The following is a 26,314-nucleotide window of genomic DNA, read 5'->3' as shown; positions in this document are numbered from 1 at the left end:
ACCTGCAGGGAGGGGTGCAGAGACTCGGTGACAAGAAAACCTGGTCACACCTTCTGCGTTCATTGCCTTTGCCGTTGTTCCTGCTGGTTGTGTGTAACCAGCTCCAGCCCCACTTGCCCCAGAGATCTCCTCTGGCTGGACCAGCCTGTCCCCATCCCTCTTCAACACCTGGGACTCCTCCACAGAGCCCAACGCATGGGATGCAACTAGACTTGGGGGCCGGCCCCACAGAACTGGATGATATGGGAAATGCTCCTTGGCTTGGGAGATACCAGTTAATGCAGAGATGACTTCAAAGACCCCTTTGCTGGTGCAGACCGTCTGCATTGCAGATTTGGGACTTTGTCTTTAATTGCATTGGGCATGTGTGCTAATGAAGGGATTAAGGCCTGGAAGGGTGAGCAGTGCAGGCCAAATTTCCCTTGCCTATTTCAAGGTCTTGGTTTTATAATACTCTCCCTCCCCCATTCCCCTCCCTCATCCCTGTTCTTTGCCTGGAGCAGCCTCCTGGTTTGTCCTGCACTGGGATCTGGTGATGCAGATCCACATGCTGGATATGGACCACTTGCCCCACACCTCCTTCTCCTACCAGCTGGCCAAGCCTTGCCCATTGACAGAGGGCCACAGGGCCCCTTTGCATGAATCTGGGCACCCAGGTGATGGAGGAGGAGGAGCAGGGCACAACCTCTGTGTGCAGCACATGGGCTGCAAACAAGGCTTGGGGGAAGCGTCAGCTCCAATAAGCCCAATGGGGAGGTGGATGGTGACTGAGACCTGTGCCATGGCTCCAGTTACACCGGTAGACCTGGTCTTTGCTTGGTGGGGTTGACATAAATGACAATGGAGAGTGGAGCTGGGGCAAGAATAGAGCAAAGCTCAGTGGATGGCAAGGGGGAGAGCATCATCTCCGTCAGCCAAAGGAGTTCTTGTTCTGGAGGTGCCAGGGTTTGGGTAGAGACCGCGTGTCTTTGGGTTGCGATTCTCTTTTCCAGTAAGAGCAGTCTTGGAGGAGTCAGCAGGACTCGGACCAGCCGCGCATCCCGGTGTGCCAACATGCTTCCAGGAATGAGCATGGGGCTGCGTTTCTCGGTTGTTATGTGGCAGGGAAGCAAATCAAGAAGTGATGACAAGTGCTTGGCATCGTGATGGCACACAGTGTCCTGGCACAAGGGGCCTTGTGCAGTTAGCAAGGGGAGTACAGACAAGACCAGCACTGCCCTGTGAGTTTAGGTAACTGGCACCTCGCCGGAGCTTAGCCCAGTGGCAGCTGACCTCGCTGCAGCCCAAAGGCTGGGATGGTCTCCATGGAGCATGGTCCCATCTCCTGATGTTCCGTAGCTGCAGACAAGCAGCCGTGTTGCGTCCTGCTTGTCCCTGCCTGTTCCTGCTCTGCGCACACAGCATGAGACTGGCACAGCGGATGTGGGAAGGGGGAAGTGTTTCAGCAGTGGGCTGAAGGAATAGGGTGTCTTTGTTGCCTGTGGCTCTAGTTCTGGAGATGCTCTTGCCTCCCACTGCACCTCGTGCTCTGCTTCCCAGGCTCACAGATCCAGGTTTGACTCTTCCAGAATATGGGACTGATCCTGAATTTCACCTCCCCGGTGGGGAACGGCAGCAGTCACAGGACTCGGGGTAAAAAGCATCATGACCCTCACCAAAGCTCTAACACCGAGTGCTGAGCTTTGAGAAGGGCTTCAGGTGATAAACCCCACACAGAAGGAACCATCCCACAGCAGCCAAGTGCCTTTGCTTGCTCTGAACAGGCTGGCTCCGTGGCAGAGTGCCCCATGGCTCCGGTGAGCCTGGGCTCCTGATGTGGGCAGCCTTTGCATGGGGGTCCATGATTGTGCCCCAGGTAAGAGAGGCCTTCAGCCACCCCTGTGCTGAGCTGCAGGGGTAATGTTGCTGCTCTGGTCCCGCAGTTCAGGGTCCCTACCCCTGAGAGGAGAGCAGGGTACCTTTGTTTCCCCCTGATTTTACATGGTGAAGTCCAGAGCTGCAGAGTCCAGCTGTGAGAGCTGCAGTGGGATGCAGAACTAGCAACCCTTTCCAGGTCTGAAGGTGATCTTTTGGATGCATCAGATCCCCAGGGTTCATTAGCACCAAAATATCTGCAGATGAATATAACAGGCAGCATCAAACATCAGGGCTATCTTTTGTACTGCTGAATAAGCTCACAGTAGGGATTAGAGAGCCTTGCCCTGTGCTGGGTGAATGTCTGAGCTGTTTATAGGCACTGGTTTACAAAAGCAAAGTCCTGCGCCTCCATTAACACCAAAAAGCCATCAGGCCAGGCAGGAATGTTTAGCCTGGCTGTCCTGTTTGTGTCACTCATCCCATCCCACCATTCCCTCGTGGATGCATCCTTGGCCATGGTGTCACACGGGGGAAGCTGTGGGCAGTTCTGGCTACAGCTGGGGTAAGGAGATGACAATGGGTCAGAGGGATCTGCTTGAGCCCTTGCTGTGATCCAGGGCAGTGCTGTGTCTGTGGTGGGTTCATGGTTGCCCAAGTACAGGTCGGGCTAAGGGAGTGCTTCAGATGCTGGGAACTGTGGCCAAAATGGGATATGATGAGCACTTTCCCTAAGGGAAGCAGAAATGGGATACCCTGGCTTCCTGCAGCCTTGTGTCTCTCACTGCTGATAACATCACTTGAGTTAGTAGCAATCTGCTCCAGTCACGAGAACAGCATCGATTTACACAGGCTGGAGACCTGGAATCGATCTGCATCTTTATCAGCTCATCTCAGCTGACAGGAGCTGCAGAGCAGCTCTGTCCTGGGGATGCTGTTGTTGGTTGCTTCAGCCCCTCTGGTCTTTGCTTGGTCCTGCAGTGTCATGTTCCTGCCTACAAAGACCGGAGGGATGTTCTCCAGGAGAAAGCTCTTGCAGGGATTGCAGTTTCCCCACACTAGCCCTGCAGGCTGCTGACAGTCGGGGTGCTTTGTGGGAGATGCAGGCCAATTCCAGCAAGGCTTTGCCTTCACTTTTCTCTCTCCCTCTCCTGCTTCCATTTGCCTCTGCACTGGAGGGGTGGAAGGGATGGATCCCAGAGCATTCAGATGCCAGGAGCAGGGTGATGGCTCTTTTTGCCTTTGGCATTCCTTAATGAGAACAATTGGCCCATGCTGGCTTTTGAAAACTTCATTCTCCCTTTGGATTCACTGGGGATGCTCTGTTGGAAAACACTTGTCGGGCCCTTCGCAGAGGAAGCTCTTTAAGGCTCTTTCATCAACCCACCTCTTTGTGGGGCTCCGGCTGTGCTGTTTGCTCTGCCCTTCCTGGCTGCTGCTTTCTGAGCTTGGCAGGAGCCACTTGGAGCTGGGTCAAAGCCTTTGCTGTCTGTTTGCACGGGTGGGATAGTCCTCTCCAGTGGAGAAGTCCGAGCAGGGCTGGGCTTCTCATTTGGAGAGCAGGAGCTCCTGAATTGAATACCAGGAATGCTCTCCAGTTTGATGGGACCCTGCCTCTATGCGCTTTCATGAGTGCTCCCCTCTGTTCAGCGGTTGCCTCCCTTTAACTCCTGGCTATGCTCTTTCTAATGCAGCCCAGGAGCTAGAGCCAGGTTATGGGTGAGCTCCCCAGCACTGTGGCTTGGCCATCTGAAGATGCCAGCAGTGTAGAGCAGGCTGCAGCCACCTATACCCTGAGCTGTGGATGTTCATATCCCCACCACAGCCAAGATTACTCTGGAAGGATCTGATTGCACCAAACCAGGCTGGCTCCTGGGTCCCTTCCAGTCCTTGGGTTCCTTGCCACTGAGCAGAAGAGTGACAAAAACTCCCCAGGAGCTTGTTCTTGGTTTTGCTGTTAACCTCAAGCTGAGCTAAGGGGCGAGAAGGCACAGTCCTTGCTAGGAAAAGCATCCTGTGCAATTCCTCCTACTTCCTTCTCCTCCATGCTCCTGCCTGCCAGCAGACAGGAAGCTCAGAGCAGCGAAGGGGGCTGGTTTCACAGGTTGCCATTGCTGGAATGGAGAAATGGAGCAGCTTTGGGCGAAGCTGGAGTTCTCTTGCCAAAAATGGCATGAATAATTCAAGTCCTCAAGGAGGTGTTTGCTGATTTGGAAGGATTTTTGATGCAAAAGGCTGAAGGGTACCACCTGAGCAGGGCGATGCATTCACTTAATGCTGTCTCTCTTAATGTTACCTATTTCTATGACTCTTTTCCCCTGAAGCTGCAGCTGAACATGCTGCCTGGCAAGTGCTGGGCTTTGGTGGTGATGCCACTGTCTGAGCAGGAGGCTTGTCCAGAAATGATCCCATTTCAGGCCAAGAGCAGAGAGCGCCAGGCTCCAGCTCATCCCCTCTGACCCTAGAAGGACTTGTCCCTTCTGCACAATGTGGTGCAATCCAGCCCTGTCTGACTGTGTCCCAGGCAAAACACAGTCGGCAACCCATAGCAAGCAGGCTCAGGATGGGATGGGATGGGACGGGATGCGATGCCCCTCTTGCAGTTGTTATCTTCTTCTTGGGTTTTCCCATATTCCACCAGACATTAGAAATATGCCCAGAAACTGGGAAGTGATGTAGAAGTGTGGGAGCAGGGAACCTTGGCAGAGTTTTTCCTGGGTGGCCCGGTTCCCTGCCGGAGATGCATCCTTCTGCAGAGCCCTGTGTGTTCCAAACATCACTCCCACCCAGCTGGAGGAAGCAGCAGGACTTGAGAGAGTTAAGAAGGATCGGGGGGGGGGCTGGCAGAACGAGCTGGATTTGATTAGCAAAGAAAGGGAGCGAACTCTTCCCAACGCATAAAGCTGTTATAAAGTGATCAATTGTTCTTTGCGTCTGCTGGGACAAGATGAGAAGTGATCAGCTTAATCTGGAGGTAATGAGATTTAGGTTAGAGATGAGTGAGATGCAGATGGGCAACGGAGTTCTGGGACAATCCACTCCAGCTGAATTTTAACAAAGCTCCGGGCTGTTCTCAGCATCCTTGGACTCATTTCAGTGCTGGGGGCAGGTGGGTTTTGGAGATGCTCATGCTTTCATCAGTTCCTTGTTTAAAACCCTCCTCTAAGGTAGCTCCTCGAAGGTGTCAGCTCTACATGTGCAGACCCAGGGTGCTGCAGCATGCCAAGGGAGCTGGGCAGCCTGGGGTGGGCAATCCAACTCTTGCATGCTTGCAGCCATCACCTACAGAAACCACAGAACAGTCTGGCTTGGAAGGGATCTTAAAGCTTATCCAGTTCCAACCCCCTGCCAAAGGCAGGGACCCCATACCCAGGCACCAGCCTGCATGTTGCTGCACGTGAATGGGGGCAAGCAGGACAGCAAGCCAAAGAAACAACTTAAAATCACTTAATTGCAGCAATGGATTTCTTTGCAGTAGCTTATTTGCCCACTTGCTAAATAATTAATGTGAAAGCCTGGTAATTAAATGCTAAAGCCCTGATTCGCTTTGCATTGTTTAAAGTTCTATTACTATTTAAATCCAAGAAATTACCAAGTAATTTAATTGCTAATTAGCAGTAATACAGTTACTTCCCATCTCACAAGCATTAGTCAGCATTTATGTGTGTTGTTTGCACAGGGCATAAACACTCGTGCTCTTTTTTCGGCAGCTATCTTGTAAGCTTATCAAGCATTTGTGCTGATGGAAGGCCTGTGGCACATCTGCTTTTAATGGCTGTTCAAAACATGAGTTAAAATGCAGATCCAAAGGCACAGGCTGCCTGCGGAACCTGCCCAGCTTTGTTCCCCATCTTCCTCCTTCCTTTCCCTGCTGAAGGTCCCATGAACACCAGCCCCTGCTGTGTGTAACCCACACTTACAAGCTCTTTTGCTGTATATAGCCTTGGGTGCACTGGTATTGAAGGTCCTAGAGCTAGAGCATCCAAGATGTTGTTTTCAGGTTAGGAGTGACAAATAGGCTAAAAAGGCATTTCCTAATCCCTGAGAGCTGAGCTTGTTAGGAAAGGCCCTGGAGGAGGCAATGAGATGTGCTGGGATGTTTTGAATTGTGCAGAGGCGTCAGGAGGAGGGTGAATAAGATCTGAGATGCAGGGACTGAGGAGGGCCACAGAGATGCTGCGAGGGCTGGAGCAGCTCTGCTCTGGAGCCAGGCTGAGAGAGCTGGGCTGGGGCAGCCTGGAGGAGAGAAGGCTCCTGAAGGGGAGACCTGAGAGCAGCTCCAGTGCCTAAAGGGGCTGCAGGAAACCTGGAGAGGGGCCTGGGACAAGGGCCTGTAGGGACAGGCCAAGGGGAATGGCTTGAACCTGCCCGAGGGGAGACTGAGCTGAGCTCTTAGGCAGAAGCTCTTCCCTGTGAGGGTGCTGAGGCGCTGGCACAGGGTGCCCAGAGAAGCTGTGGCTGCCCCATCCCTGGCAGTGCTCAAGGCCAGGTTGGACACAGGGGCTTGGAGCAAGCTGCTCCAGTGGAAGGGGTCCCTGCCTGTGGCAGGGGTTGGAGCTGGAGGAGCTTTAAGGCCCTTTCCAACCCAAACCACGCTGGGATTCTAAGACTGGAGCCCCCAGTCTTATGGAAGGCACTCAGGAATTAAAAACCAAGCAGGTCTGCTGGATCAGATGAGGGATTTGGGTGCAGATCAGTGGTGCATCGCTCTGGGCTGTGTAGGCATGCTGAAGAGTGTACATGCTCACTGCGGGTGGGTGGGAAGGAGAGGATGTATGCAGAGATGGGGGATGTATGCATACGTGTTGCATGCCTGCATGCCTATGGAGGCTGCATGCTTGTGTGGTGTATACAGCATGCACTCGGAGTGTGTGTTGGGGGTACCAGAGGTGCTTGGGGGTGTTTGGGTAAGGGACTGTGTCTCTATGCGATCCCCAAGAAATAGTGAGTGCTTCTGAGCTCTTCTGAAGGGAGCTTGAGGGATGTGCTGAGGTCTTGCTCCGATGAACTCATCATTAAACATTTGTAATGAGTCACACGCTCCCAATCAGGAATACTTACTCAATGTCAGTTCATTACCCAGCCTCTTCCAAGGATTTACTCATAGCTTTTGATACGGGAGCAGGACAGGCCACGTTCACAATGCCAAAGCAAGGCTGGGTCCCTGTAAGGCAAAGCCTCTGTGGCCCCTTTCCAAGGGCTTCCATGCTAGGGTGGCCTCTGCTAACTTCATCCCTTCCTAACCTGGGCTGCTGTGTCTGACCCGCTTGTGGGTGCCTGCCTACAGGCATCTTCCCCACATCTGGTGGACCCGAGCCTGACCTAAAGTGGGTCCTCCAGTCTATCAGTGATAGTGCTGGTTGAGGGCTTGCATTCCCTTGGTTCCTTATGGATGAAAATGTCTTCTTCTTTTCATCAACATCTTAATGTTTTGGTCAATATTTCCCATGGGGAAAATGTTAACTTTGAGAGAAAACCAAAATGCTGTTCTGAACGAAACCCTTCAGTTTCAAATGCTAATTCAGATGAGAGGATTCTGCTTCGTACAACATTTTATCACAGTGTTCAGTGCTGGAGTGGGGACCAGTTTTGTTCCTGTTGAGGATGGGAATGCTTGATTCTGGGAATCTCCATGTGGAGATGTTTACCTCCCATTGGGATGATTTCACTGGGATCTCTGAGGACCTCAGCCCTGTCCCCAGATGTATTCTTGTCCCGTCCTTACACTTCTATCGCATTCAGAGATGTCTAGAGCAGAGAATGTATCTGTAGCCTAAAGAGGAGTCTGGATGCAGCTCTGAGCTATCCAAGGCTCCAGTTTACTGAAGGAATCAAGTCATCACTAATAATAGTCTGCCAGTTTCCATTAGCCTGGGTCATTTCCTTCTCCGAAGTGATAATCAGAAATGTGAGATGGTTCCTTTTAGCTGCTGAGTGCAAGCAGCTCTGGCAAAAGCCACTTTGCTTTCCATCCTCCTGGAATCTGAGCAGCAAAGAAGTGACTGGGACTTCTGGGGGAGGCAGGAGGATTGCTCCTGACCAATTGCTGCAGGGTGGCGGCATTGCTGAAGGCTTTAACTGGTTCTCCAAGCTCTTGGAAATGAGTCCCTTGGCTCTGGCACCTCTGTCCTTTCTGCTGCTCCCTCATTTCACTCTCCAGTGGAGCTCTGCTCCTCACCTATGTTTCGGTTGATGGATTCAGCTAATGCCTTCCCTACATGATACAACAGTTAGCTGTATGCCCTGGAGGACATGAAGGCTGACTCGTGGCCAATGTGTCCACCAGGATCTCCATGTCCTCTGCTGCACATCTGCTCTCCAGCTGTTTGGTCCTGGTGCAGAGTGTTATTTTGCCTCCATGAACCACAAAATCAACCAGGTTGGAGAAGACCTTTAAAATCAAGCCCAAGCCTTTACCCCGGGACTGCAAGTCCACCACCAGACCAAGTCACTTTGTATCTGCTGAGGTTTCTCTTAGTTCTTTCCTCCAGCTTTCTGAGGTTTTGAGATTGCATCTGGACCAGTATTGCCCTGTGAAAAGCATCGCTGGTCATCGACTGCCTGTTCCACTTAACCATCAGCCTTTGAATCTGGCAGTCCATGTTGGTTTTCATCCAACATTCAGCCTCAGTTTGTTTTCCAGGACACAGTGGGAGACTGGAACCCTTCCTGTTTGCGTTTTAGCTAAGTGTGAGATTTAGCCCAGTTGGTGATGGCATCACACCACGGGTATCCCTTGTGGTGCTGCCTGGCTGCCGTAAGAACCTGTGTTGGATGCAGTGAGGATTGGTCAGGCTCTTTCACCATTGGATCAGCTGGAGGACTTTGGGGGCACCCCTGACCGTGAGCTGACTGAAAAGAGAGCTGATGGACTTCATGGCGCTAGGGTGATGCTCTCCTGGAAGGGCAGTAAGCAGAGGATGGGTTGTTACCCTGGGCTGCACACTTGTGCAGTGTGTTAATACAGGCTCTGAGAGGTAACGACTATGGGTGGAAGCTGGGTTCTGCAGGGCTGCTTCTCCTTGGTGATCAATGGCCTGGAAGAAAACCAAAATGTGATCTCTGAAGGCCTATGTGGGGGCTGTAAAGACACAGGGGGAGGTGTCTGTATGTGATTGAGGGGGCAGCTGATGGCAGAGTTGGGTCGCTCCTTCAGCAGCCTCATCCAGCCAACAGTGTGTGTGCTGTTGAAATGAAAGAGGCTTGGGGAAGCCGGGTGAATGCTGAATGGGATCTGGGCTTCCAGCGTGTGGCTGTGACTAACACTCCAACGAGATCCTTGGCTGGGGAACTGCAGTCTGGAGCGATAGTGCCATTACTCACCAGCGCTCATCAGAAGGATATTAATAAGTTGGAGAAAAGTCAGTGAAGAAAGTGACTGATGAGTGAAGATGAGAAATGGAGGCTTTACATCGGCAGCTTGGCTGAGCAGAGGTATCTTCATCATAGGGTACTAATGCCTGCCTGGGGAACCACCTTGTTCTACCAGCAGAGATGTACCAAAGCCCAGCAGCTGAAAGCTAAAGCTAAATGAGCTCAGGCTAAGTACAGGTGCAGGTTTTAAGGATATTATTCAGTTACCAACAGCACAGGCAGTTTTCAAAGAATAAAGCAGTTCCTGAGTATCTCCTGTGAAGAGGAATCACCTCAGGGCAGGTGAAGCACTTCAGCTTCCTGACATTCCCTTGGAAATAAGCATCTAAGGAAAGCAACCTATTGAGTGCTGATTCGTGGTCTACTTAAGAGTTGATTGTTTTTAGCTGGAATTTGACAGCTGGTGCTGGTTTAAAAACAAACCCCAAAAACCTAAACCCAATACATCCTCCTCTGACACCAGAGGCCTGGCAGGAGACTTCTGGCATCACAAGAGGTATGAGGAAATGGCGAGGAAATGGCAAAGACTGGCAAGGACTGGTGATTCTGGGCTTTCAGGGAGCCCTGGCTTTGCATTTGCTTCCCCTTTCAGTGGGATTCCTTTTGTCTTGCCAAGCTCTAGACACTGGTTCTGTTCCTGCCTTTGGATCTATTGCCCCTAAGCTCTCTGGATCTGGTTCCATCTGCTCAGAGAGGGAGACCTGCAGAACATATTCTTACTGGTGTTGTGATCTCCTCATACTGCCTTGACCACCTATTCCCGTTGTGTTCAAGGTGCTCCCTTGAGATGGAGCCGTTTCTCCCTCTCTTAAAGCTGTCACTGCTGTGGTGTTTGGGGTTGTAGCCTCAAAGACTGACTCCTGTGCTTCAACCCTGTGTTTTGGGGACGGAAGGGAAGACCTGAGATAGGCATCCCTCTAGAGAGCTCCTGGGGGCTTGGGAAGTGCATTTTGGCTCTCCTTATGGCAAGCCTGGGGCCTGAGGAGCGGACACTGCACCGGGTCCTGACCTGCAGTGTAGTGGCAGAGATGCTTGTAAGTGTGTTTTAGTTATTGAGACACTCATTCTAATTGCATCCCCTGGTTCCTGTTCTGCTGAGATTACATCTGCTCCTCATTTTCTGTATACTGGCTCTTCTCCAAGCCGCTCTGCTGCGCATATGGAGCGTGCACAGGGGAAACTCGCCCAACAGACCAGAGAGTGGGATGCTCGCTGCCCTCTTCCTCCTACTGCTAAAGTAGGGAGGAGACCTGGAACACTGAGGATGGTCCCAGTGCAGCCTTGGTCATGGCTTGGTGATAACTCCAGTGTCCCCGTGATGGCCGTGCAGACCAACCCCGTGGTGTGGTCGCAGTAGAGATGCAGGCATCCTTCAATGCAATGCTGCTGCAGTACTAGCAGACCCTCAGGGAGATGCAGCTGCTTCTGGCCAAGGAGATTTTGCAGGTGCTTTGTATACCCAGCCCTAGAACAAAACTGAGATTGTTTCTTTTCCCTCTGTGACCATCTCCATCTCCAGTTCCACTGCTGCAGTATTGTCAGCCAAGTTGGTAGCATCTGTTTTATGCTCCAGAGTGCCTTAGCTTTGCTGGAAAGGGTTTGGAGTACAGAGTGCTCTCAGGCACTGAAAGTGGGTAATGGGGAAACATCTCAATGGAGGAACATCCAAACCTGCTGTGGTTTTAGTGGGTTGGTTCAGGATGTTCTGGGTAGCAGCCATCATCTGCATCTCTGAGGCGTCCAAAGCCTTGGGGAGGTACCTAGAGGGACAGGCAGCTGTATGTAACCATCACTGCCCCAGCAGAGAATCTTCTGGTGAGCACACGGGGGTTCCTGTGCCCAAGTCAGGATGCTCTCAGGGTGAGGTTGAATTGTGCCTGAATCCAGCCGAAACGTTTTCCTGCTGGCCTTGGGCACTGTGCTTGAGCCACTCTTGGCCTTTATATTTAACAGCACTTCACCCTCTCTGCTCTTTATTCACTTGTGGATTTTTTTGGAGAGCAGCCATTGCCTCTCTGCAGGTTTTTCACTAGGCTGAGCTCTTCTGGTCTCTTATCATAGAACTTCCCATGCCACTGATGAGCTGCACAGCTTTCACTGCATCCAGCCCTGTTTGAGACCATGTTTTGGAGCTGCACAGACTTCCAGATGAGGGCTCGTAAAGCCTTACCCTTATTACTTGCCTTGTTTCCTTCATATCCCCTCTTCTTTATGGCTTAGGCTCCTTGTGAATGCTCCATCCCTGGCCGTGTTCAAGGCCAGGTTGGATGGAGCCTTGGGTGACGTGGTCTAGTGTGTGGTGTCCCTGCCTATGGCAGGGGGTAGGAACTGGATGACCTCAAGGTGCTTTCCAACCCAAGCTATTCCATGATTGTATGACCCTATGGTCTTTCCAATGATGTCCAAGTCTTCCATGAGCTCAGTGATGCCTCTCAGACTCCCATATTCCATTTTTTCCCTTACTCTGTTGTGTCTGGTCGGTTACAGCACCTAAATGCAGTCGATCTTCAGGAACAGGCTGTGAGACCTCCATTAGGAACAGCTCTGCACACTCCCTTCTTCTCAGCAACCCCCCTCGCATCTTCCTCTGTGGCTGACAGCTCATCCTATTTCCTTCGCCATCACCCCCAGCCTAACTGCAGATTTCTCACCGCACCAAGCACTTTGCTGGAATCCTGGGGGATGACAGTAATTGGGATTTATTTCTATAAACAGGGATCTTGTTAAGAAGAGCCATCGGCTTGCCTGGCATGGTCACGCTGTTGATGCTGTGGCGTTTTATCTCACATGTATGTCTTTGCTTTGTTCCCAGTTTACTTTGAACCATGAGTGCTGTTGTAGCTGGACTCTATGGAGTCTGTAGTTGCTTGTGTATCTGTTTATATCTTTGTGTATTGTTCTTTCTTCAGCCCAGGAACTATATTTGCTGTTCTCCAGAAAGAAGAGAGTATCAATAGCTTGTAATCCCATATCCTGGCTTAACATAGTTATTAGCATTCCCAACTAAATATTCCTGACTTTAAGCACTGTTTTTCCATGGGAGACACGACATAGGTTATCTGGTCCTGCTGATTGAAACGCGTTAGATCTCAGACTGATGCTCAGCTTAACCAAGCTGTTCCCACTGGCCCAATGCCTGTCTCTCTCTCTGAATTGGCATCCTGCTCCTGTGCCCTGGCTGCAGCTCAGCTTCCCAGAGCAGTTAAGGTGAACACAAGAGCCCTTTGCTCTGACACCCAGCAAAGCCAGGGCATCTGTGCCTGCCGTGCCCCAGCCGGTCCCCCTGCACTGAAGTGATTTCTAGGTAATCTGAAGCAAAGCAAGGCACCAGGTTCCCTTCCCTTTGTCAGCTTTTCACTGAGGTCCAAACTCTCCGACTCTCCTCCCATGGGTATTGCTGGGTTTCCGGGAGAAGGAATTGCAGCCCATAGAGGGGTTCCTGGAATGCACAGGGCATCATGAGCAGAGGGTGAGTGGATCTGTTGGAACCTGAGTTTTCCCATGGGTGATGCAGAGGAACCCCGCAGGAGCCGAACCATCACTGCTGGGGTACCTGGAGAATACTGGGGTTGTTTCTTAGCTCCTTGGGCATGTTGCTTTGCAGATCAAGGCCCTTTTGCACTGGGATACTTTGATAGACAACCGGCCCCCACTGTAACAATGGCTGCACCTTTGGGTGCAGGTGCAGCCCCTCCGATATCTTTATATTGGGCGCCCTCCTGCTCTGGGAATAGATTTCCAGACAAAACTGGGTTATGATGCAATTAAGACTGAGAAGATGAATCAGTGGTTTTAAGGGGGGGGGGGGGGGGGGGAGGAAAAACACCTAGCAAGGGAGGTGGCAGTGATCCCACATCGAGCTGTGCTCACTGTTAAGGCAGAGCAAACCAGATAGAGACAGTGGTTGGATGTGAGCACCTTAACTCTGCCTGGGAGCTGTGCCAGGCATCGAGGGCCACCGAGCTAGAGCAGCGTGATTAGGTGGTTAATGTCAATGCAGTTAAAGAACATTGTGGGAACCATGGCAACTGCACTGGCCACCGGCTTGCTCTTGGAGCCGGGATGCTGCAGGAGCCTTAGAGGTAAAAGAGCTGGGAGAGAAACTGCACTGGTGAAGCACCAGGAGGGTGCAACAGGCAGCGTGCATGGTTTGATCCCCACTGGGGGTGGTTTTGTGTCCTCACTGATGTGGCTGCGCTCCTCATTCGTGCATGGATGTTGAGCGTTTGAGGATGAATAGTTCAGAGCACAGGACTGAATGAGCCCTAAATCAATAGACAGGATGATGGGAGACTGGCAATAAATACCCTGGCAATTTTCCCCAAGACATTAGGAGAGGTCGTGAGGTCTTCGGGGTGGTGGCAATGTCTCTGTTATGCCTGAGGGGAGATGCTGAGGTCTCTGGCTGTATCGGAGTACAGACAGAAGAAGACAGAGGAGCACAAGTGCTGAAGATGAGCAATTAGCTTGTGGTGCTCACGCTCTTCCAGATTGCCAGCACAGCCCCAAGGAGCCAGCTCAGCACTCAGAGTCCCGACCTGCAGAAGCAGTGACTGTGCATCTTGGTTTCACCACTGAGTTTAATGAGGCTGAATGCACACATCCAGCACTGGAGCTCCTGTCCCCTGGGGCTGAGTGATCCTCTGGTCCCCCTTGGCCTAAGATCTCTTGTTCCTGGTCAGGGCACAGCAAACAACATCTTAGCATCTGCAAAGGCTGCTCCTGCTCCTGGGGAGCTTGCTAACGAGATGGTGAAGGGCTGTTGCTCTTCAGAGCAGATGTTCACTGGGAGCTTTTTTCAGCCAAGGAATTGCTGAAGTTGTTTTACACAGCCCTGCTCAGGGATGTGGAAGTTAAACACAGGAAGGTCCCTGTCGGCAATTCACCTGCTGTTGTCAGGCAGCACGTGGTGGAGATGAGCTGGTTTTGTACAGCAACGATGGGAGATCTGTTCCTTCTCACTTATGGGGTATTTCCATGCTTATCCAAGGAAAGGTTCATTAAATTGTGCAAGGACTGATCAGGTGTCTGGCAAACTACCCCGAAGGGCTGGAGACGGCTGTTGTCCTATGCTGTTCATTTCAGCGAAGTCTCAGAGCTGTTGCCCTGGCCTTGGAGCAGGGATTGTAAATCAGAGAGCCGAGGAGAGTGAACCACATTTATGTAGTCTTGGATGAAAGGCCCCTGGGGACCTCTCCGATGGGTTATCTTGATGGGGTCAGAGCTGTAGGCATGAAAAGGAACACGAGTGATGTGCAAGACGCCGATAACATTTGCTTATTCCTAGCTTGAAGTTACACTGAGCTGGTTTTTTTGCTGCCTAAGCCCTTCCATCTGCCCTTTCTTCCTTTCATTCCCAAATAACAGACTCTAGAGGCATCTCGGTTCCTTCGCGTCAGAGCCAGAATCTGAATTAATAATGTGCTAAGAAAATAAAGGCAGTTCCACAGACTTTAAATCAAGGAGAGAGCAGCATGTTAAAGAGTTTGAGCAAATCACATTACTTTGGGTGCAGTTTTAAGGCTGGCAGAAATAAATCTCCCAGCAAATTATTGATGGTGACACATTCTTTCAGGAAGAGCCCGCTCAAGGGATGCTCCTCTTTATCATTAGGCTCTCAGTGTGAAGGACCAGATTAATGTGTCCCAGTGAAGGTGTCAACACGATTTGTGTCCCAGAGCCTCCGTGTCACCTGGGCTGCCACAGCTGGTGAAAACCACCTTGCTTTTGCGGATGCTTCTCCCTTTGCCATTGTGTGGGCCTGGGTTTGGCAGAGCCATTCCCAAAGCCGGGCAGAAGATGGGTCTTCCCAAGTGGAGGAGGATGGGTCAAGAGCCTGGCTCTGGGGGTCTCAAGCACTGTGAGCCGGCCCAGATACCGCTCTTTACTCAGCAGCTGCATTCCAGCTTAACAAGGAGGAAGGCAGGGAAGTTAATTTATTGCTGCAAATGACTTTGAAGTAATTAATTGATCTTGTCAAAGGCAAGGGATAATTTCATGGCTGTGTAATCCCAGCAGAAAGATACTTCTTGTCCCCTGACAAGGCAGCTTTGATAGAGCTATTTCACTAGCACATGCTGGAGTCGGGAAGGGGACATCTTATTTAATGCTTCACACTAATTAGAGTGAAGCAATCGTGTTCCCTCTCTGCCCCAGGGGGGGCTCAGCATGTGCCACACAGGCAGGGGAGGTCCCCGGTGACCAGCAGGTCTCAGCATCCATGTATGGACCTGGCTGGGACAGAACAGAGCTGGAAATGAGAAGATTCCTGACCATTGGATGAGGGAAAGTGGGATGAAAGCAACCTCCCATCTCCGATGGAGCAGAGCTCCTGTTTCAAGGGCTTTTAGCAGATCCATTCTGCAACGTGGCAACTCCTGCAGCGTTGTCTTCCTCAGTGGTCCTGTGCGCTGGGTTTGGGGTAAAAAGCGCAGGTTTCCCCTCGTTTTCCTGTCTCTTTGTAGTGCCAGGGCTGCCCAGTGGCTTCTGTTGTAAAATCCTATATCGATTGCTTGTCACCGTGCCCAGCTCTGTCTGTTTACAAGAGCTTGCTGTGCATCCACCGCAGGGCACCGTGGGTTGTTGAAGGGAAACCTTGGCTCAAATGAAAGTGGAAGGAACTCGAGTTTCCTTCTTGTTGCAAATACAAACCTGGGTCGTTTAGCACCAAACCACAGCAGTGAATTCCTCTTTGTTGGCCCACCTTTGTCCATGGGAAGAAAACATCCGTTCACTCGTCTGTGAGAGGAGACTGAAACCAGCAGCGAATTCCTCCCAGCCCTCTGTGCTTAGGGATGCGAATCTTCAGCGCTCCTGGAGCTTGGCTCCACCATAGCAATAGTGAAGGGGTTTTGCATTCCAGGCAGGGATGGATGCAGCACGTGGACCAGCAAGGCCAAATAGTGAAAAGGAGAATAAACAGAGATGTTGAACAGCTGCCCAGGCATAGGAAGGAAGAGTGAGTGATTCTGTCATTGATTGCTGTATCATAATGCTGTTACAGAAGGGGCTTAATTGGAGTGGCTGAGGAAACCTTCTGCCTGGCAAATCCCAGCTTTCAAGTGGCTTGACTCTGTAGCATCAATAGCATTCCTTAGCTGCGGATCTGGGGCTTCATCCAGCAGCTGCCAATGACCTGGCCAGCTCCTTGGCATTTTGGGGTTGTTGAGCCTGGAGAGGAGAAGCTGCGTGGAGACTTCAGAGCAGCTTCCAGTGTCTGAAGGGGACTACAAGGATCACAGAATCACAGAATCACAGAATCCCAAGGGTTGGAAGGGACCTAAAAAGATCATCTAGTCCAACCCCCCTGCAAGAGCAGGGTAACCTACAGTACATCACACAGGAACTTGTCCAGGCGGGCCTTGAATATCTCCAGTGTAGGAGACTCCACAACCCCCCTGGGCAGCCTGTTCCAGTGCTCTGTCACTCTTACAGTAAAGAAGTTCTTCCTGATGTTAACGTGGAACTTCCTATGCTCCAGTTTACACCCATTGCCCCTTGTCCTATCACTGGATATCACTGAAAAAAGCCTAGCTCCATCATCCTGACACCCACCCTTTACATATTTGTAAACATTGATGAGGTCACCCCTCAGTCTCCTCTTTTGCAAGCTAAAGAGACCCAGCTCCCTCAGCCTCTCCTCATAAGGGAGATGTTCCACTCCCTTAATCATCTTTGTGGCTCTGCGCTGGACTCCTTCAAGCAATTCCCTGTCCTTCTTGAACAGAGGGGCCCAGAACTGGACGCAATATTCCAGATGCGGCCTCACCAAGGCTGAGTAGAGGGGGAGAACCTCTCTTGACCTACTAACCACTCCCTTTCTAATGCACCCTAAGATGCCATTTGCCTTCTTGGCCACAAGAGCACATTGCTGGCTCATGGTCATCCTCCTATCCACCAGGACCCCCAGGTCCCTTTCCCCTTCGCTACTTTCCAGCAGGTCACCCCCCAACCTGTACTGGTACATGGGGTTGTTCTTCCCCAGATGCAAGACTCTACACTTGCCCTTGTTAAATTTCATCAAGTTTCTCCCCGCCCAACTCTCCAGCCTGGAAGGGAGCTCTTCATAAGGGACCGGAGTGATCTGCTGCAAAAGACAGCACACATTTGATTGAAGCCTGGTCTTTGGTGATGGCTCCAAATTTGCATCCCAGCCTTGGGTCAGCCCCATGAGCCTCTTCCACTTGGTCACAGGCAGTGGAGCAGTTTATCTTCAGTAGAATTATATGGACTGAGCTGGACAAAGTTAGTTGATTAAGTAGGAGATCTCAGTAGTCCGTTATCAACAGTCTGCTGACCAATGCCAGCCACCAAAGCCAGAGCAACTGGTGCCACATCCACCCTGGGTTTCCTGAAGACTGTCTCTTAGGTAGAAGATGTGATGGCAGCAGCTTCTGGGAGCACGGAGGAATGACCTCTTTGGTGCTTCTGCCTTACCTGATGCAAGCAGACATGGAACGTGCAGGTTTGGGGCCCACGGCAGCTGGTCTTAGCACCTCTGCACTTGTTCACCCACCAGACATGGCCTAGGAGCTGTATCCCAGTGCCCTTTCATAGAACCATAGAACCACAGACTGGCTTGGCTTGGAAGGGACCTTATAGCGCATCCAGCTCCAACTTCAAGGCAGGGACACCTTCCACTGAGCTTCCCTGGTCCTCTCCAGGGCTGACGGTGCCTGTGGCAGTCGCAAGCTGCAGACGACTTGGAGATGATGCTGTCATGAACTCTATAGGTGCTGGACTGCCTAAAGGACCATGGTTCCCTCCCTTAACCCATAATGGTTAAGGGAAGCACTTGGTAGCCACTGAACCAGGAGGCTACACAGGGAGAGGTCGCAATACTGAGAGATACCAAAGAAGAGGTCAACTCTAAAGCATCATTCATGTTATCCATAATAGCTTTGCAAACTGGACTTGGCTCGCAGGCAGAGCAATGAGGTGCAATTCTCTGCTTGATCAGCTGCCATTGCAGAGGAGTCAGCGGCTCCTGAGTGCTCGGGGTGAGCCTGGGGAAGGACACTCTTCCCTCATGGTCATCCAAGCGACAACGTGGCACTGGGGTGCCCTCAGCCCTTGGGAGGAAGGGTCAGGTCAGGACTTGCCAGGAAAGGGGATGGGAATGTGCCACCAGCCCTGCCCCTATGATAAAAGGGAATCAGAGCATCCTGGCCCCATCCTCACTCCTTGGCCATGTGCAGCAGCTCAGGACAGTGCCTTCAGGCCAAAGAGCTTTCCGGGGCTGTCCAGCCCTCCGGAGGCAGCACTTGCTGCAATCCAGCCTCGCCATAAGTCAGAAGAGATTTTTTGTTAATTGCCATTGGCAGCTACATTAAAACCTTTACTAGGTGAAACCGGCATGAATAAAGGATGGCTTTCACTGGGCCGTGGGCAACTAGTTTGGCTTTGAACTGCAACATCCAAGTGTGCGCTTGCAGTCGCTGTCCTCAAAGACAAACCCAGTCACGCCATGCCACGGGGTTTTACCCGGTGTAACCAGTGCGGTATTTCACAATATCACTTTGTCAGCACTAAAAAAAGAAGTGCTTAGATCCCTTTCTGAAAGGTATTGCATTTCATAGGTGAATGGATTTTTGATTAGAGAAACACTCTCCGTTTTCCTTTCAAAAGTGCTTGGCTGAGATAATGCAAAGGCTGAACCTCATTTAATTACCAAGCCCTATAAGTCCCGGCAGAACAAACTCTCTTGCTGTCTTCATGGTGCAATTAGTTAATCCAAAGCCCGGAGCAGCCCTCCTGGTGCTTTGCTGGGATGGTGACGGTGGCGCAGTATTAAATCCATGCTCTGAAGTGCACTCAAGAGTTGATAGTTCCGATTGCCAGAGTCTTCCACGTGCCTCGAGGAACTTGTGTCCTGCGTTTCCCCAAGGCTCATCCAGCTCTTCCTGTTCTAAGAGGTAAAATCATCAGTAAAAAGATACCCTCCAACTCTTGCATCTTTCCAAGGAGTTAGGGCAGGGTGGGAAGCTCCCACCAGGCAGGTACTTCGGAGCAGACACTTCAGGAGGCGGGGAGGAAGTCCAAGACCAAGCTATCGGAGCAGTTGGAGTTGGCCTTCCAGCACAGCCAGGGCTCATCTTTATCTGCTCAGGGACAGAGGGACTGGATACAGGGCTGGGAACCACATCCTCCTTCATTGAGAGGTTTCATTGGTTTGTTGCATTGGTTTGTAATGGTGATTCTTGTACATGTTGCATCCCTGTCTGGAGTGCAGGGATACAGCTGGAATCTTTGCCTCCATGCTGAAATCTTTACCTCCATGCAATCGGCTTGCACATGCACCCATCCGATGGCCTGCAGGTGTCTTGGGAGGCAGAGCAGAGATGCTCCTGCATAAACTACAGGTTCTGTGTTCTGTAGGGCCTGGTATCCTGTGTATACTGGAGCTGGAGAGGGGCTCTTCATCAGGGACTGGAGCGATAGGACAAGGGGTGATGGGTTCAAACTGACACAGGGGAAGTCCAGGTTGGAGATAAGGCAGAAGCTCTTCCCTGTGAGGGTGCTGAGGCGCTGGCACAGGGTGCCCAGAGGAGCTGTGGCTGCCCCATCCCTGGCAGTGCTCAAGGCCAGGTTGGACACAGGGGCTTGGAGCAAGCTGCTCCAGTGGAAGGGGTCCCTGCCCGTGGCAGGGGTTGGAGCTGGAGGAGCTTTAAGGTCCCTTCCAACCCAAACCATTCCAGAGTCCTATGATCCTGTGCACAAGTCATGGCTTAGCTATAAAGGGGTGCAGGGGTAATTTGGGCAATCCACTTGTGTAGTCACTAGCACTATTTTTTTGCTCATCCTGCTGCTGGTTTCTTGAAGGAGAAATCTGCTCTCCCCACACAAACCCCAGAGCTGCAGGGTCCTGCACAAGCTCTATTGAAGCCTTGCCCCAGTGGGATCTTTGCCTGCATTCCTGGTTCTGGACCAGAGGAGCCGTGCTTGCTCTCTGCAAGATGCCACCATGCAGAACAGTCGAAGTTGCTGCCACTGTTGCAGCAAGGAGTGAGCCCAATGCCTGCTGTGGGTTTGTGCTCTGCAGCAAGGCAGGGTCTACACCATCCCCTGGCTCTGCTGCTGCTGCCCTTACTCTATTCCCTGTGCTGCTGGGATGGTGCAGGCTGCACACCTGCATGCTCAGCGCTCTTCCTGCTCCTCTTGGCTCTCCGTCAGTGCGAAGCGCCCAGTCGGTGTCACAGATGCAGCCTGCTCTGCTGGAGACGATCCCAGCAAGGGAAATCCTGTCCGCCCCACACCATGGCTCAGCTCCTGGAGAGCTCTCAGCTGGAGTAATTGTGTTTGCACAAACAACCCTCGTCAGTTTAAAGAGGATAAAATCAGCAGGAGCTCATCGAAATGCAGCCCCGGTCTCCGCTGTGAGCAGAGATGCTGCCACGGTCTGACACCGGAGCAGCGGGACCAGAGGATGCCCTGGGGGCATGGTCCTTCCTGGGCTGGGGCAAGGTGCTGGCTGCAGCCTGGGTGTCCAGAGCATCTCTGTGCATTGCACCCAGCTGCCTTCTGAGAGAGGAGAAAGGCTGGAGGAGGCATTGAGGACCCTTCTCAATAGATTGGGCTTAGAAATGGTAGCAAAGGCTGGGGCAGACTTCTTCATAGGAAGCAAAGGGACATGGAGAGGGGTTGGTTTGCACTCTGTTGTCCACGCAGCCCAACAGCCTGGGGAAAAGAGTGATGGGGAAAGACCCAATCACTCTGAGAGATGTGATGGGTGAACGAGGCACCATGAGGATGCCTCAATATCTGGAAATGGTGACCACGGATGCCATCATCTCAGGGACCGGCTGCTACCCTGAGACTGGGCACTGTGCAGCAGCAGACGCACGCTCATCCTCTGGGATCTTGTACAGGGCTGCTGGGCAGCAAGGGCTGTGCTGGGTTCCTGCTCCGGGTCCAGGCTCGTAGTCAGGCTCCTGCAGAGCCTGGGATGTTTCCCTGTGAGCTGGGTGTGACTCCCTGCAAGCTCTGTGCATCCCAGGCTGCTGATTGCTGCTTCAGCCTGGGGTGGGAAGGTGCTCGTGGGGCTGCAGTGGGGTTCTGCAGTACCTTGAACATAGAATCACAGAATCAACCGGGTTGGAAAAGCCCTTTAAGCCCATCCAGTCCAACCATTCCCAGCAGTGCCGAGGCCACCCCTGCCCCATGGCACTGAGGCCTCGTCTCCATGGGGTGTGAGCACTCGCAGGGCCGGTGCCTGCGGCCCTGCCCTGGGCAGCCCGTTCCAATGCCCGAGCATCCTCTGGGGCAGGAATTGTTCCTCAGCTCCATCTAAACCTGCCCTGGTGCAGCTTGAGGCCGGTTCCTCTTGTCCCATCCCTTGTTCCTTGAGAGAGGAGACATCTCCATGGCCAGCTGTGTCCCCAGCATCTCTTTGATGCACGGCCCCTTGTCCTGCGTGCAGCAGGCAGTGGTGTGGGTGGCAGGGGGCTGCCTGCCCAGCAGAGATGCTGTGTTTGCTCCAGCACATCCCAGGCTTCCAGGACTGGGGCTGCACGCCTGGGATAGGCACACTGGGGACAGACAGAGGTTTGGGATGCAGTGCCCTGGGGATTAAAGGGTCTTTTACAGGGGGATTCAGGAGCTTAAGGCAAGGCTCAGCCCCCTGCCCTGTGCTCTCCTATGGTCTGGCATTCCCAGGCAGGCAGCTCAGGAAACTTCTCTCGTCTCCAATTGCTGTGCTCCACCTTTTATTCTAATTGATTCCGCATCGCCATAGGAACCCGCTCCAGCGTGAGTGAGGAGCAGCTGCCTTCCCTTTCCTTCCCTTCCTTCCCTTCCCTTCCCTTCCCTGGGCGCTCCGGGAGAGAGGCGGCTGCTCCTTCCCTCGAGATGGCAAGTGATGGAGCCAGGATTCCGCGCCAGCCAGGTACCACCCGTGCCCCATCCATCCCCTCTGGAGCACTCATGGGGAGTGCGGGATGGGGGGGGGGGGGGGGGTAGTTCCCTCTGGGCTTTTTTGCCAGGACCCCCTCTACCCCTCACGGTGGTGAGCGCAGGAGATGGGGCTGGCGCTGTTTGCGTGATGCTGGGGTCCAGTGGAGCTTCTGATGGATGGAGAGGGCAGGAGGCTGGGTTTGGGGTGGGATGGGTGAGAGTAAGCTTTTGCGGGGGGGGGGGGGGGGGTGTATCTTCTTCCTGGGTGGCTCGGCTTGGCAGCAGTGGATTTTCCATGTGTGTGGGATAACCATGGAGAGGAGGCATGTGAAGGTGTGCTGCAGAGCCCTGCACTTGGCTGGGCTTCTCATGCCCTCCAGGGAGACCAGGGACCACAGAGCCTGGCATTTGGAGGCAAGCATCTCCCCATGGCTGAAGGGTCACCCCTTTCCCTTGCAAGGGAGTGGATGGGACACCCCTCACACTCAGTGTCTCATGCTCCTGCGCTGGCCTGATCCACTTGGTTCTCCCCTCCATGCCTCTGCTCCCTGGTACTGTGGAAAGGTATCTCCTGGACCCCTCATCCATCCGCATGCTGAGCCCCCGCAGGGCCAGGTGATGGAGAGGGGCTCACGAAGGATCCCCCTGGGTCCTTCTGTGGGTAACAAGCATTAGCAGACAAGGAGCTGTGGCAGAGACTGGCACTGCCTGCCCGGTGTTTGCCTGTGCAGCCCACCCATAGGTGGGTCAGACACAGCCAGGCTGATGCAGGGAGGACTCAGCATCCCTCCTGGACCACAGTGTTGTCTGTATGCGTACATAACCCACCTTGATGGCGACAGGGGGGTGTCTCCCTGCCAGGGACAGTCAGTGCAGGGTGCTGGGGTTAAAGCTCGGGTGCAATAAGAGGGAAGCTGGGAAGGAGAGGTTGGAGACACTGGATTCCTGAAATGGGAAACAGCTTTGTTCCTGCCGGGCCTGGCTGTGTGCTGAGGAAGGGCACAAAACATGGCCCCTGTGTGAGTCCTGCATCAACAACTGGTGGCAAAGACAGGAGCAGATTCCCAGGGATAATGCAGCAACTTGGCTTTGGGATGCACAGGAAGGGAGGACAGAAAAACATGTGGATAACTGCAGCCCTGTTTGCTCACAGGGCCAGGGTGCATCCCATAAAGAACCTAGAGATTCACAACGTGCTTTGCTATGGGGCAGAAACACTTCTGGGGGCACAGTGCAGCTCTTTGCTCCAGGGGTCTGCATCCCATTGGAAGTGCATCTTCCCTGGTTGTGCTCACACCGGCAGCCATGCGGTGCGGGCACCCGTTCCTGTGGGATTCATTCGCTTGACCCAGCAGCAGCATTTACTGGAAAAGGCAACGAATTCATGAGCAACATGGGGCAGTGCCAAGCACAAGGGTGCACTTCCCAGAAAGGCATCCAGCTGCCTGCATCCCAGCAGGGTCCTGCGGCGAGCGGATCCGCCTTGGGCTTTGGGATACAGCAGTGGCAGGAGATGGGGAGCACCGCAGCCCTGCCGCACCCGCAAATCAAAGCCTTTCCCTATCCCTAAGGAGCTTCGGCCTTAGAAATCCTCCTGCTTGGCAGATCCTGTTTGCCTGCAGCCCTGGCGAGGGCGTTCGCTGTTGGATCTCCCTGGTGATCACATTTGCTGTCTGGTGGCAACAGGCGGTTGAGCACCATGTGCAGCGCTGCAAGGGATATTTACCAAGGGGAGCACACGGGGCCTGTGAGCTCCCTTGCTCCCAGAGAGCAGCAGATGTGCTCAGAGCCCTTTGCCAGAGCCCTGTGTTAGTGCTTGTGCCACATTGCCCCCCCCTGCCCTGCTCGTTTTGGCCGCAGAACCAGCTCCGTTTCACATCGCGAGGATGCTGGATGCAGCGTTTTGACTTTTACTCCTCCACATCTCCGATACGGGGAGCAAGAACAGGGTTGTCCTTTCCAACGCAGGGTTATTTTAGCACTGGCCTGATGGATTCGCTCCAGTTCTTCTTCTGTGTGCAGTCGTTTTAGTCTGGTCTCCATGAAATCTTCATTTGAATTGAAGTGTTTTAGCCCCTCCTGGCTCTCCTCCGTCAAAACTGGCTCCACTTTCTCCTTTGAAGACTGAAGTCGCATTTCTCGTTGTTATATAATTGTAAATGTCTATTTTTGGGGTATAAAAGCACTAAGTTGGGTTTATTTTCAAGTGTGCAAATTGGATAATTCCCTAGTTGCTGGACTGCATTCCTGACACCTCGTAATGAAACCCTGTCCCACTGTGCCTCGCATCATCTTCCAGGGTCATTCTTCGAGCAGATCAACCCTTTCTGGTGCAATTCTGCTTCATTGTGCGCATCACGGGGGTCTTTTTGAATCCCTGCTTAGAAAATACACATCCTGCTCCCAGAGCTGGGCTCCCTGCTCGCCATCCCCTCTACACCATGCGTGGAGCATGGGCTGCGCACTAATGCAGAGCAAAGCACGGCTGTGCCAAGGGTCCAGGCTTCGTCTTTTATTTGCTGGTGGGTGTAAAGTGTTTGGAGGAGGAACAGATTTGTTTGAGCGAGGTTACTCTGCTGTGAATTGGAAGTAAGCAATAGCCAAAATGTTAGCATCCAGAAATTGCTTTCTGGCTGACACAGGAGACATTCTCCAGCTGCTTTTCCTAATCAGGCTCTGATTCTGCTTTGGACACTTCCATTCCCAGACTGGTTTGGGTTGGAAGGGACCTTAAAGCCCATCCAGCTCCAACCCCTTCCACGGGCAGGGACCCCTTCCACCGGAGCAGCTTGCTCCAAGCCCCTGTGTCCAACCTGGCCTTGAGCACTGCCAGGGATGGGGCAGCCACAGCTTCTCTGGGCACCCTGTGCCAGCGCCTCAGCACCCTCACAGGGAAGAGCTTCTGCCCCAGAGCTCATCTCAGTCTCCCCTCGGGCAGGTTCAAGCCATTCCCCTTGGCCTTGCCCACCGCCTCCCTTCTGTGCCCACTCAGCTCCTCAGCCTGGAGGTGTGTGCAGTGGGAAGGGTGAGCCCCGCATCCCAGATGGCATCCTGCACCCTGCGTCTCCTTCCACGTTCGCCATTCCCAAATTAACATTTGCGACGTGTTTCATACCCGGGAAGATCTCAGCCCGGCGCTGCTGGATTGTTGACAGTGATCCTCTTCCTTTGTGAGTCCTGTCCCTGTTAAACAATTTCCTTGCTCATAGATTCTTTTTAGTTACTAAGGGAACATGAATCTTAATAAAACTCAATCAGATGTTCCTTAAATAACAGCTGCCTTCGTTTAACTGCCTCATCAGCGGGTTTTTTCCTCCAGGAAATGAAGATCTGCTTCTTTACACAGTAATGAAAAAGCAACAGATCCCAAACGTGAGGGAAATCCTGGATACTACAGGATACAATACTAGGAACAGCATTTAACAGAAAATCCTCTCTTTTGTGCTGAATGTGCCATTTCCTCCCTGTACTTTTGGTGTGAATTAGTTGGGCACCTCCAGATTCATGACTTGTGCTCAGGTAGCTCCTATTGCAGCAGTGCCCATCCTGCTCATCTCTAGCACTGAGAACCATGGAGAGCCATGAAGCGGGGGTTTCTCAACCCAGATGTGCCCATGGGAAGCATGAAGCCCTGAGCACAGGGAATTGCAGCCAAGTGGCAGGAATGCCACGAATGTGATGCTTTCATAGCCCAAGGGGGAGATGGAGGCTGTAGAGAGCTGTGATTGTCCCCAAAGACCTCAGTGGAGAGGAGCAGGATGCGCACTTCCGAGCTGCCTTGTGCTCTTTTGGTGTGTCTCTTGAGTGTCCGTCGGTCCTTTTTGACCTCTTCTGCTCTCTTTGTCCTCTGCTTTGCTTCCCTAGCCCAAGAAAGCTGGACCCCGGAGATCTCCCCTCAGTGACGTGGCTGTTCGGACACAGCCTTCTCCTCCTCCTGCTGCAATAGCGATGCCAGTGTCCCCATGCAGCTGCAGTGAGGTACGTGCCCTCCTCCTCCATCGCGACTCAGCTTCTTCTGTGCCTGCTTCAAAACCCCCTCATAGGAGCGAGCAAACTCTAAGCTCGCATCCACCTTAGAGACCTTCAAGACCAGCTGAAGCCCTCAACCCGCTCTGACTCCACTGCCGGGGTCCTTTCCACTGTGAATGTTCCTGTGATCCAGAGCATTGGGTCCGGAAGGGTCCTGCAGCACTGG

At 52.6% G+C, this 26,314-nt stretch overlaps 1 protein-coding gene across 2 annotated transcripts in view; it reads left to right on the top strand.

The window, feature by feature from the left end:
- The window catches only part of CTXN1 (cortexin 1), a 36,431-nt gene that overhangs the window by 8,327 nt on the left and 1,790 nt on the right, over window positions 1–26,314 (top strand). Inside the window, exons 1-2 of one of the 2 annotated variants that reach the window (XM_065699760.1) lie at window positions 21,851–22,111; window positions 25,984–26,097. The gene's annotated coding sequence lies outside the window, so the exon portion shown is untranslated. Of the gene's footprint in view, window positions 1–21,850; window positions 22,112–25,983; window positions 26,098–26,314 lie in introns of those variants that run through there. The other variant, XM_065699759.1, reaches the window with a different exon arrangement.

The sequence above is a fragment of the Lathamus discolor genome, chromosome 21 (genome assembly GCF_037157495.1).
Source record: "Lathamus discolor isolate bLatDis1 chromosome 21, bLatDis1.hap1, whole genome shotgun sequence".
Classification (NCBI taxonomy): Eukaryota; Metazoa; Chordata; class Aves; order Psittaciformes; family Psittacidae; genus Lathamus; species Lathamus discolor.
The sequence above is the reverse complement of the archived record's forward strand: the minus strand, read 5'-3'. Positions and strand labels throughout refer to the sequence as shown.